At 36.5% G+C, this 13,843-nt stretch overlaps 1 non-coding gene across 1 annotated transcript; it reads right to left on the bottom strand.

The window, feature by feature from the left end:
* Nucleotides 1-12,953: 12,953 nt before the first annotated feature.
* Nucleotides 12,954-13,060, bottom strand: LOC127133323 (small nucleolar RNA R71). The gene has a single exon (XR_007807307.1). It is a non-coding gene; the product is annotated as a small nucleolar RNA R71 (small nucleolar RNA).
* Nucleotides 13,061-13,843: the final 783 nt, after the last annotated feature.

Below are 13,843 nucleotides of genomic sequence, written 5' to 3'. Positions count from 1 at the left end.
AGAAAGTCTTCATCAGTTTAGTAGCGGAGTCGGTGTTTGAGTAGTGAAGAATCCGGGTTTGATTCGTTCGTGTTCGTGATCAGCCGGGCCAAGGGGTTGAAGAACGGAAGGTTCATCAACAAGTGGCAGGAAACGGAGGTCAAGCATCAACAATCAAAGGTCTTGATTCATCTTGAATCAAGGGGCAAGGAAAAGAAGTATCATTCAACATATTGAAAATTCTGTTGTTTACATACTTTGCACTCCTTGTAAAAACGAATAAATCTCACAGGTGATATCTAATTAATCATCTCAATTCTATTTTTAGAATTGAGGGCAGACGTACCCCGAAGCGAGGACGGCGGGGGAACTGCCTCACCAAATCTCTGTCTCCTTTAATTTTCTGCATAATCTGTTTTTCGCTTAAAATTTAAGTGATTTTAGTTTAAGCAATTTTTGCCAAACTTTGATATAAGTTGAGTAAGTGATTAAAACAGCTGTTGGAATACTAAGTACAATAACATATTGTACTAGGATAAATTGACTTACTTACTCAACTCAAATATCACTTGGAGTGTTTATGCACACCAAGTGTTTGTAAAATTGCCTAAGCCAAAGTTGCCTTAAGTTTGCACTGAGTTTCAATTTGGTATTTTGGTTCATTGGAACTAGGCTTGCTAGTAAGTGAACTCTATCATTGATTGTGATACTAGTGTAGCGAATTGTATCTCGTTTTATCTCTTATCCATTAGCTTAACGCATATCCGGTTTTCCAATAACGGTTCGTTTTTAGACTAAATTTTCCTCGGTCGCTTCCGCACCTAAAACATTTTTAAAACCAATTTTTCGTTTAAATTGGTAGCGCCGACTCAAGTTTTTAACTGGGATCTATTCAACCCCCCTTCTAGATCCGTGCCATAGTCTAACAGAAGCAGCTTCGTATGCAAAGGTGACAAAGCAAGTGGTGGTCAGATTCATCGAAAATAATCTCATTTGCCGATATGGCATTCCAAACAAGATCATCACTGACAATGGCTCTAATCTGAACAACAAAATGATGGATGAATTATGTGAAAGTTTCAGGATCGAGCATCACAACTCTTCTCCTTACCGTCCCAAGATGAATGGGGCAGTTGAAGCTGCAAATAAGAATATCAAGAAGATCATTCAAAAGATGGTTGTTACCTACAAAGATTGGCATGAAATGCTGCCTTTTGCACTACACGGATATAGAACATCAGTCCGTACTTCAACTGGGGCAACCCCATTTTCACTTGTATACGGTATGGAAGCTGTGTTACCGATAGAGGTTGAAATTCCATCAATGAGGATACTAATGGAAACTCAGTTGTCAGAGGCTGAATGGTGTCAAAGCAGATACGATCAGTTGAATTTGATTGAAGAAAAAAGAATGACTGCCTTGTGCCATGGACAGTTATATCAAAAGAGAATGAAGCAGGCATTTGATAGGAAGGTTAAGCCGAGAGAATTCAAAGAGGGTGACCTTGTGCTCAAGAAGATGATACTATTTCACAATGATTCTAGGGGCAAGTGGACTCCTAACTATGAAGGACCCTATGTTGTCAAGAAAGCCTTCTCAGGCGGTGCTTTAATTCTTACAAACATGGATGGTGAAGAGCTTCCACGTCCCGTGAATACAGATGCAGTCAAGAAATACTTCGCCTAAAAAATGAAAAGAACAGCTCGCTAAGTTGAAAACCCGAAAGGGCGGCTTAGGCAAAAATGAGCGTCTCGGTGGACTGAAAACCTGAAAGGGCGGTCCAAGCAGAAATTAGAGACATAAAAAAACAAAGAGAATATTATCCCGGTAGATTGAAAACCCGAAAGGGCAATCTAGGCAAAAGTTAGGGATTTCAGGCAAGTAACTGCATAATAGAGATAAGATCATTGAAGTATCGGAATATTTTCAACAGTTCTCCAACTTTCTCAAGGCTGCAATACAGGTCAAAAGTGGAAGAGAGAATGATGTCATTGTAGTTCAACGTACCCTTTTTCCACGAAATTACCATTTTCCAATTTGTAAAGATCTATGGAATCACGCTGTTGGCTGATTACCATCCTATCAAATCAATTTGAGCCTTTCTATATTTCTTGGCACTCTTAATTTTCATTTCAATTTACGAAAGTTCTTTTACTTTGACAGATATGTTTTGAAACAAAAGTTTTGAATTAAAAACAGTTTTTGAAAAATATTATTTATTTTGATTTATGTACATCAATAAAAGGATTGAGACATGTGGTCCCAGTAATTCTGAAATCATGTGATTCCAACTAGACATGTTCATATTACTATCCTTATATGTATATGATGAAAAAATCTCCACAGGTGTCTTGGCAGTAATATTTCTCCAGCAGAGGTTGTGATTCTGGATATCCCCAGCTATGCTTCCTAGTTTTCCTCAAGAGATCATGCAAGAAATATTTCAAGAAGTTTATTCCCTTCACTTGGGGCATGAAGACTCCCCAGTTAATTGATCATGAAGACTCCCCAGTTTAATTGATCATGAAGACTCCCCGGTTAATTGATCATGAAGACTTTGATCCAGGTTTTAAGTTACAGATTTGGCCTATGGGATTACTACAGGTATTTCCCCAGTAATTTATTAAGGCGAGATCAGCAGTGTCCCCAGCAGAGGATGAGAAGGAAGATTTGATTTCCCTGAGCAGGAGTAATACAGAGGTCTCCATCCCTCAGCGAGTGAAGAAAGTTGATATTCAGAAACTACAGGGAATCTCCTGTTGTTCTCTGTTCATTCAATAGAAGGATATGTCTCCTCCTCAGTAATGTTTTGTAGTAAAAGAAGAGTGTGTTATGCATTTTAAGCAAATTCAAGAATTGCAGGATTTCTCCTGAATTCTCATTTATATTCAAAGGTCAGACACCACTGTTCCCCGGCAGAGTCTCCTAGAGGAAAGATCTCGTAACCAAATATCAGACACCATAATCCCCTGCAGAGTCTTCAGATACAGAAAGTCTCCATGATAATTAAAGCAAAAAAAATCAAGGATAGATTTCCCCTATATTCTTATTCCCTGGAAAGATACCACCTATCCCCAGCGAACTTTATCCCCAGCGGAGTCTTCCAGAAGAATAATCCCTTCTGCATTATCAGCAAATTCAAGAATTGCAGGACTTCTCTTACAATATCATCTTATTTCCAGAGGATAACACCTTGTATCCCCAGCGGAGTCCTCAAAAAGGTCCAATCCTCATATACCTCACAAATTCAAGAACCACAGGGAATCTCCTGCATTTTTGAATTAGAAGGCATCTCCATTCTTCTACGGAATCCTCAGCAGAGACAGACTTTTAAAGAAACCTGGATATGGTGCTCTTGTACCAATTCCCTAGCAAGTCTTTGTACTACTCCCTAGCGAGTCTCAGTGCAAATCTCCAGCAAGTCCTTATGCAGCTGTTAACATTTTTAGTTATTCCTAGTTTTGTCTGTCCATCATGCATTCATTACTAAATATTCATGCATATCTATGACATATCATGCTTGCATTCATATGCACCTTGTTTCCTTGTTTACATTGTGGGTTGAGTCAATCTCTCCATATAGAGTATCCTCATAAGCAGCAAAATACCTTTTATTTGGTCATGTTCCCCACAGAGATCTATGCCTCGTGGAAGATGGTTGTTTCAGTTGTAAATCCTGATGAGTTCATTCCTCTTTAGTTGAAGTCTTGTTTGACCGTTTCATTCTAGTTCTATCCTAGTTTGAACCTCGTGTCTCCAGATAAAGCTCAGAAATTGCCAGTAAAAGAAGGAAACAATATAGTCTTTGTGACTCTCATTCAGTAAAACAGACATGACAGATATTGTGTCCAAGTCCTTTACACCTTCATCTTTGAGTTGGTACCCATTTACAAACTTGAGTTACCTACATCCATGAGTGGTAACCTTTGTTATCCCTCGGATAAATTAATTACTATCTCCATCTATGAGTTGATAACATCCTCACAGAAAGCTCCATGGTTCTACCTGCAACTTTGAGTTGGTAGCGTGCTTTCGTCTTTGAGTTTAGCACAGATTCCTTTTGATTCCACCTTCGTCTTTTAGTTGGTGAAGTACCTGCAACTTTGAGCTGGTAATATGCATTCATCTTTGAGTTAGCAAGATGTCTTTTGATTCCACCTTCGCCTTTGAGTTGGTGAAGTACCGTCATCTATGAGCTGGTAGTGTGCATTCATCTTTGAGCTTGCACATGTTTCTTTTGATTCCATCTTCGTCTTTGAGTTGATGGAATGCCTTCATCTATGAGTTAGGTACACTTTATCCTGTTACCTTCATCTTTGAGCTGGTAACGTGCTTTCGTCTTTGAGTCAGCACAATTTTCTTATGTTTCCATCTCCGTCTTTGAGTTGATGGAGTACCTTCATCTATGATTTAGGTACATAGTGAGCCCTCATCTATGAGCTGGTAGTATGCATTCATCTTTGAGTTCGCACATTTTCCTGTGATTCCATCTTCGTCTTTGAGTTGATGGAGTACCTTCATCTATGAGTAGGGTATGTTTGATCCTTGTTGAACTGATAGTGTGCTTTCATCTTTGAGTCTGCACAGATAACTTCTGATTCCATCTTCGTCTTTGAGTTGATGGAGTACCTTCATCTATGAGTTAGGTACATTTTGTCCTTCCACCGTCATCTTTGAGTCGGTAATGATAAACATCTCCAGGAGAATATGTTCTAAATTCTTTTAAACACCTTTGTCAATGAATCGGTGGTTGCCTTCAACTTTGAGTCGGCATTTCTCTGTCTACCTCATCAATGAGTTGGTAGTGTGCATTCAACTGTAAGTCTGCACAATGATCCTTAGATCTGATTCTTCATCTACACCATCATCAATGAGTTGGAATTTGATTTCTCTAGCAGTGTTATTATCAATCTTTTGAAGCTTGCCTTCAACTTTGAGTTGGCATGTCCTGTTTACCTCATCAATGAGTGGGTAGTGAGCTGTCAACCATGAGTTAACGCAGTTCGATTCTTATTATGCCCTTGTTATACCTTCATCCTCGAGTTGGTATTCATCTTTTCTGTTACCTCCATCTTTCAGTTGGTAATGTACTGTCACATCAGTACTCTTGTTATATTGATCTTTTCCCACTTTCATCTATGAGATAGTGATGTATCGTCAACATTGAGTCGATATCTCTTTTCCTCCTATTTTCCATCTATGAATAGGTAGTGAATCTTCCCAAGCTGAGTATTCTCAGTGTTTACCTTCATGCATTGAGTCGGTGTATGTCCTTCCCCAGTAGAGTTTGCACTCCTGTGTCTCTGTGTCTGTCTGTCTTTTGCATCATGCATACATGCATTTGCGGTCAAATTTTGTGGCGTTTGTCATATTTAATTACCTTACGCCATTCGATAGCCTCCGACTATCTGGCCTAAGTTAATTAAATAGGGGCATCTGTCGCACCCCAAAATTTGACTTTGGCTTTGTTGACCATATCCTGATTAATCTCGTTGTCTCGTATTCATCTCAATTTCTTAAACTTCGCATGACAACTGGTTTGATTAGGTTTTGTGTGTTTTCGTTGCTTACCGCGTTGTATTTCGTTGTTTTAGCAAAACCTGGCCGATATCGTTGCCTCGTATTTATCTCGCTTATCTCTTTTGTGCGTGGCATCGCTTCGATTAGGTTTTGTGCGTCTTTTTGATTGTTTGTTTGTCGGTATTTTGACTGTATTTCGAATATATTAGAGTTTTCGTATTGTCCGATTATTTGTGATTGTGTTTGTCAGCGTTTTCGTGATGTCGTGTTGATTTTATTATTGCCTAGGGTTGTTTATTTAATTACGTGATGTGCCGTGTGATTTAATCGAGTCTGTTTGAGTCGTGTTGTTGATTTTACTGGTTTACCAGTTTACTGGTTTATTGGTTTTATCAATTTGTCTGTTTTACTGTGCAAATTGTCATCGTTTTTATCGCGTTCGTGTCGCTCGATTTTATCGTATTTTAATTGTGTGCCGTTAATATTATTTGTGCTTAATATTAATTGTGTTTAGTTGTTAATTAGTTTATTTAATTAGGATTAATATTATATTAGTTTATTATTATTATTATATAATATATAAATATATATTATTAATTTATGTTAGATATTTTTTAGGTTTCTTATTGTTTAAGTAATCTAAATATATATTATTAATTTATGTTAGATATTTTTTAGGTTTCTTATTGTTTAAGTAATCTAAATATATATTATTAATTTATGTTAGATATTTTTTAGGTTTCTTATTGTTTAAGTAATCTAAATATATATTATTAATTTATGTTAGATATTTTTTAGGTTTCTTATTGTTTAAGTAATCTAAATATATATTATTAATTTATGTTAGATATTTTTGAGGTTTCTTATTGTTTAAGTAATCTAAATATATATATATATATATATATATATATATATATATATATATATATATATATATATATATATATATATATATATATATATATGGTTAGTAAGAAAAAAGAAAAAGAGGAGGTGGATCAGTAAGGAAAAAACGTGTGGTGAGAGAAACAGAGAATTGAAAAGAAATATATTTCCAAAAGCATTACCGTATTTCACTTGTTCTTCATTTTCGGTAACCCAAAATCGTCCCGATTATTCACCGAAACACAAAACCGATTTCATATCTTTGAAGTTCGTTGAGTCCAGGTCACAAATATCCAAGGTTCATTTCATTCCGGCGTCGTTTCACCGTTCAAAAGCGACGTTGAAGTCAGGTACTCACGAAGGCAGCCAGCACTGCGTCGGTGACGGTTTCCAGCTTTCGGTCGATCATTTGGACGATCAGAAGTTCATCCTCTTCACACAAGGTAATATTCTTCACTTATCTCTGAAATCGGCAAAGTTCCGGCTTGCCGACATGTGTTTTAATATATTATTTATCTATATATATATATATATATATATATATATATATATATATATATATATAAATATATATATATATATATATATATATATATATATATTAATATATATATATATATATTATTTTTGTCTATTATATATCTAAATAAATATATATATATATATATATATATATATATATATATATATATATATATTATTTTTGTCTATTATATATCTAAATAAATATATATATATATATATATATATATATATATATATATATATATATATATATATATTTATATATATATATATTATTTTTGTCTATTATATTTATTTGTCTAAATGTACATATATATTATTTTTGTCTACTATATATTTATTGTCTAAAATATATATATATATATATATATATATATATATATATATATATATATATATATATATATATATATATATATATATATATATATTACTTTTGTTTACTAAATATTGTTTATCTTTTATTATTATTTTGCATATATGTTTTATTTAAATGTTAGTTAAATTAATTATTTGTTTAAATGTTTATTTTAATTAAATGTTTATTTATATCAAATGTTTATTTTGTCTAAAGTAAATGTTTATATTGTTTTTTTTATATTTGTTTATGTTGTTACTAACCGTTTCGTTTCAGTTTCAGCTCGATTAACTCCACTAACTATTCGTAATACTAACTATTCATAGCTAACTGTGTTGTAATAATTTACTTTCTCGCATTTTTTATGTTCTGTATTGTGTGTTTAATCGTATTGTTCACGTTTTATGTTAAAAAATCGAAAAATCCAAATAAGAGAAACCCGATGCGATTCCAACGGTCGCCGTTTAAGAAACCCTTTTCACACACTCACAAGCTTACTCTTGGGCTTCCTTATAATGAGCCCATTTATGTATTGTTTCAGGGTTTAGGCTCATTCAAATCTTTTGCCAGCTTTGGCTTTTCAGTTTAAAAACATTTTCAAAAGGACGTGTCAGTCTCGAAGCCTCCCGCCTAGGTCGAGCAAGAGATGGCAAGACATGCCAATCTAAAATCAACAAAACAGACTTTCCCCTTTTCTTTTGGGAGAACTACGTGGATTCTGATTTCTCCATTGCGCCTTGGAGATACGTAGGCATGAAGTCTACGACTTTATCGAGTCCAAAAAGCAATAAAATCAAGTTCTTTTCTCATCTCCCCAATCAAACGATCAAAGCGAAAAAAGCAAAGCATTCACATAAACATAAGCAAAAAGGTTCCTGTGGAGTACCACAGATGTAGAGGGTGCTAATACCTTCCCTTTGCATAACCAACCCCCGAACCCGTAACTCTAAAGGGATTTATCGTTATTTTTCCCTTCCTCTTTTTGGATAAAATAAAAGACGGTGGCGACTCTTGCATTTAAAATATTTTTGAAACGGGTTAAGTTCAATCAATACTTAATCTCGTGAAAAATCCCGCCGCGACAGGAATGTTCCACAATAGGGTCAAGGTCAATATCATACTCCATATCAACAACAACAACAATAACAAGCTCCAAAGAAAGCAGACTGGGAGTTTTCCATTGAAAACATGAGCGCTCAATGTCTGCAATTCCAAGAAGAGACTAGAAACAATCATAAAAACAACACCGCCTCTACAAAAAATCTTGAAGTTCAATTGGATCGGATAGCACAACAAATAGCAAGTTCTTGAACACCAGGTTCCTTACCAAGTGAAATAGTTCAAAATCCAAGAAATCAGGAGAATGTTAATACCGTCACGACGAAAAAGAAAAGGGCCGCTAAAAAGGAAAAAGTTATACCACCTGGCAAGCCAACTGAAGAGAAAAATAAAAAGGATACTAAACCGGTGATTAAGTTACCCTACCCTCAGAGAGTGACAAAGAAGGAACCAAACGAGTCAGACTTTGAGAAATTCATGACAATGTTTAAAAAGGTAGAAGGTCATATATCTTTGTTTGAAGCACTTGAGAGAATGCCCATGTACAAAAAATTCATGAAAGAAGTAATGACTGAAAAGAAACCAACAACAGAAGAACCAGTAGCCTTGAAGGAAAAGAGTAGTGCAAATTCACTAGAGAAGAAAATTCGAAACAAACAAAAGGATCCTGGAATGGTAACAATATCATGCACAATTAAAGAAAGAACCTTCAAAAAGGTACTGATTGATTCTGGAGCTAGTGTGAGTTTGATGCCATTATCAATTTATCACAGGTTGGGTATTAAAAATGTCAGTGATACAAAGACAAATCTGAAGTTTACGGATCACTCGAGAAAGGATGCATATGGTATAGCAGAAGACGTACTGCTAACAATAGAGAACTTGGGTTTTCCTGTTGATTTTGTGATCATAGACATACTTGAAGATGAAGAGACACCCATCATTCTGGGTCGACCTTTCATGTAGAAAAGTCGATGCAATCTCGACATGGACCATGGCACGTTAACCTTAAAAGCTTACGATAAAGAAATAACATTGAATGCTATTGAAGACCAAGAGCTAGAAACAGAACATCACTATCAAGTAGGCTTGATCAGGACAGAGGTGAGAAGGCAAAGTAACATACCAACATCAGTGAAAGATACAAGAAGGCCCTCTCAAGTCTCACCACTTCCATTAGCAACCCTGAATGGGAAAACTCCTATTTCCATTCCAAAAGCCATGAGAAAGAAAAGAAAACAAAAATAAGGTAAGGATATGGAGGTTAGAAAGGACTTGTGGCACAAAGGAATCCATACCTAAGAAAAAGACGGCTTCTTAGTTTTGGAAAATAAGTGCAACAAGGTGTGGAGGCTGAAGTACCCCCCCCCCCCCCCCCATAACAAGGGCAATGAACTGTCGAGCCATGCGACGTTAAACTAAGCGCTTCGTGGGAGGCAACCCACGCATTTTTAATTCTAATTATTGTTTGTGTTTTGTTTGTTATTTTAGGTTTGTATAGTGCCTTGCATAAAAGGATGGAGGCACTCACGCTAATGTGGGAGTCATACCGGAAGGAAGGACCATATCTGAAAATAAGAGAGAGGAAATTTTTTGAGAAACCAGCAGCCTGACACGGCCGCCCGTGTCAGCTGACACGACTCGTGTTAGGAGCACTAAAGAAAAGGGTGAAAAATAACATTAGAAGAAGCCTGACACGGCCGCCTATGTCAGCTAACACGACCCGTTTCAGGACCCTTGAGGAACGCCATCCAAAGAGGTTGAGTTACAGCAGCCTGACACGCCCGCCCGTGTCACCTAACATGGCCCATGTCAGACCTATGGAATTAAAATTGTGAAATATTTTTGGATCATCATGTGGACCCCACCCCTCATTAAAACCCAATAACCACTCAATATGATGTTGCACTTTCCGCCTCAGCCTCCTCAGTTGGGCACTGCGAGTCACCCACCTTCTATCTTGTTCTAAAACATTGAGGCCAATGTTTAGTTCAAGTGTGGGGGAGGTTTTATCATGCTTTTTGTTTTATCATGCTTTTCGATCAAGTTTTTGGCGCCGTTGTCGGGGATTGCCAAAATACCTATTTTAATTTTTATTCTATTGAAATTTTATTTCTCGTCAACCAAAATTTTATCTGCGACAATCTTGTTATTCAATTCTAATATTTGTCTAACTTGTTTATGCGAGGTAAGGCCTCGGCGGATTTTTCTTTTGACGCAGATCTGATAACATGAAATAATATCACATTCTAGGACTCGATTTAATTAAATTATATTATTATTTACTTCAATTTGCTTCATTTTATTCGATATTAATCGGTATTTTCTTTCTATTTATCTCAGGTAGCTTATTTGAAGCACAAGTGAAAAAGGAAGAAAAAGAGGTGCAAAAAGAAATGAAAAGAAGCAAATTCCACCAAGCCAAAGCCCAACCCAAAAGCACAGGCGATGCGCCTGTGACGAGCGTCACACAAGCTGTGACGAGCGTCACACAAGCTGTGACGAGCGTCACACCATGTCTACTTGTGTTACGAGCGTAACACATGGTGTGACGGACGTCACACCATTCCCCTATATTTTTGGCTTCAGAAGCGCATCAAAGACGTTGAGGCCTATTGTTACGCTTGACCATTTGCAACGTGAAGACTCTTTACACGGAAGACCTTTGGAAACAGTTACAACAAGTGACCAATATAAATAGTAGTTTTTTTTGGCAAACCCTACCTCGCTCTTCTTCGCCGTTTCTCTTTTTCGCGCTTTTTCTCTTCCAGCAGTGCAAGCATATTTTACAACATTATTTTTACAGTCTTTATATTTTTTTTCCTTGAATTTCTATTTTCTTTTCCAGCAATTAATTAATTTTTCGCACAATAATTTCTACACCGGAAACTATTGTGTACCTTTCACTAGATCTAACCTTACGTTAGACCCTAGATTTTTATTCCTTCACTTTTATTTTTCTGTCTGATTGAAGAATTCAAGAACAAATCCAACCGGTATGTGGTGGATGTTCAAGACTGCTATTAATTACTCAGGTTCTTTAATTATTGTTTGAATTTATATATGCCCTGCTTTATTGTTGATTTATATTATTTGCCTGAGATGAATTTGTTTATGCATGATAATTATTTAGATCTGTTTAGCATGTCTGGCTAATTTATTTAGGTATCGGTATGTAGAGTAAGCGGAATGAAGGAATCAAAACTAAGTTGGTTTAATTAAGTTTAAAATTAAAATCACTCTTTTCACAGTCTCAATTTACAGGTTTAATAACAAGGTTTTTGTACGAAAGTAAAAGACATAAAGAAGTTAAAATCAATAGAACGAGAGTTTGAGTTTTTGACTGGACAGTGTAAATTGGACATTAATTCTAGATCAGGGCGAGAGCAATTTTTAGAGTTAATTAAATTCTAATCTTTTTCAAAAAGTATTTTTAAAGGTTGAATGTGAGGACGAGAGTTAAGCATTTGAATTTAATTATATAACCTAAGTCAACAGAGCGAGAGTTTGAGACAAGGGTGTTTAAACGATTAGTGTTTTCTTAAAAAGAGTTTCTACGGATTCTATTGTTTTCAAAAAGTGGTTTTTGACTTAACTAATAAGTGACAGCTACGTTAATATAAAATCATAGTTTATTCAACAGAGCGAGAGTTTGAGATAAGACTTTTAATCAATAGTGTCAACTGAAAAGATTTATTTTAAAACCAAGAAACCAACGAAGAATTGATTCCCAAATTACGACGAACTACATACCGATATCCGTTTAGTTGATATTTAATTTAGATCCTATTTTTAGTTTTAACTTTTCCCCAAACAATCAAAGTATTACCCGCCTTAGCTTTACGAAGTAACCTTAGAAAACGGTATATCAATTCATAAGTCCCTGTGGGATCGATATCTTTTAAAACTATGCGATAGAACTGTGCACTTGCAGTTTGTACCCCAAATTCGACTCATAAAGTCGCGATCAAGTTTTTGGCGCCGTTGCCGGGGACTTTTATTTAGTCGATATCGTAACTCTTCTGTTACGCTGTAGAGACTAAGGCTTATTTTTCTTTTCTTTTCTTTCTTTCGTTGATTTGTATGCCACATACTCGCTCACAAGGCGAGCCGTTCTACTTACGAATCAACGATATCAAACTATATCTCCGAGTCTTACGATGAATTCGGGAATATCGTGCTGCAAACAATCTCCCTCCTGTCGAACTTCCTGATCTAAAAAATCTTCTTCCTTCGCTGATACCCGAGATGGCAGAACCAGCTCGTGCTCTTCGAGATTACGCCGCTCCATCGCAAGATGAACCGCATTCGAGTATTGCTCCACCCGCAATCGAAGCAAACAACTTCGAACTTAAACCTTCACTGTTGCAGGCAGTGCAACAGAACCAATTCTCTGGAAATCCTACCGAGGATCTAAACCTTCATTTATCCGTATTTGTCCAATACGCTGATACTGTTAAAGCTAACAGTGTCACTTCAGAGGCAATTCGACTTCGTCTTTTTCCTTTCTGGTTAAGAGATAGCGCTAGAAGATGGCTCCAGTCTCTTCCTTCCAACTCAGTCACCACATGGAACGAGTTAAAGAAAGTCTTTCTTGCCCGATATTTTCCGCCGAGCAAAACAGCTATGTTAAGAGCCCAGATAAATGGATTTAAACAGAAAGATAACGAGTCTCTTTTCGAAGCATGGGAAAGATACAAAGACATGATGAGACTTTGTCCACACCATGGTTTAGAGGAATGGTTAGTAATTCATACCTTCTATAATGGTCTCTTGTACAACACGAGGTTAACAATAGACGCCGCCGCAGGTGGTGCACTAATGAACAAACCTTATGCTGATGCTTACCAACTTATCGAAAGCATGGCTCAAAACCACTATCAGTGGGGAAGCGAACGAACAATGGTAGAAAAACCTCAAACGAAAACTGGCATGTACGAGATAAGTAACCTTGATCATGTTAACGCAAAAGTGGATGCTCTGGTCCAGAAAATTGAAAGTTTAAATGTATCACCTCCAGCCACCGTGGTTGCCATAACTCAGAATTGCGAAGTCTGTGGAATCCAAGGTCACACTCCTGCAGATTGTCAACTCCTAACAGGAATCCAAGCGGAGCAAGTAAACTATGCTCAAGGAAGCCCCTACTCGCATACCTATAACTCAAATTGGAAGAATCATCCAAATTTTTCATATAAGAGTAATAATGCTTTATACGCACCTGGACAATCTCCGAATCAAGCCCCAGCTATACCTCCGGGATATCAAAAGCCAATCCCATCTACACCTAACAATAACGCCCCTAGGAAATCCAACTTGGAAATCATGATGGAAAACTTTATAGCTTCTCAACAGCAAACCAATAAAGATTTCTTAAACCAGAATGTACACACTGGCGAACAAATTAAACAACTAGCAAGTAAAGTAGATGCCCTGGCTACCCATAACAAAATGCTGGAAACGCAAATATCACAAGTAGCTCAACAACAAGCGCCTACTGCTGCCCTAACTGGTACATT

The sequence above is a fragment of the Lathyrus oleraceus genome, chromosome 3 (assembly GCF_024323335.1).
Source record: "Lathyrus oleraceus cultivar Zhongwan6 chromosome 3, CAAS_Psat_ZW6_1.0, whole genome shotgun sequence".
NCBI classification, from domain to species: Eukaryota; Viridiplantae; Streptophyta; class Magnoliopsida; order Fabales; family Fabaceae; genus Lathyrus; species Lathyrus oleraceus.
Note: the sequence above shows the minus strand (reverse complement) of the source record. Positions and strands in the feature narration are given on the sequence as shown.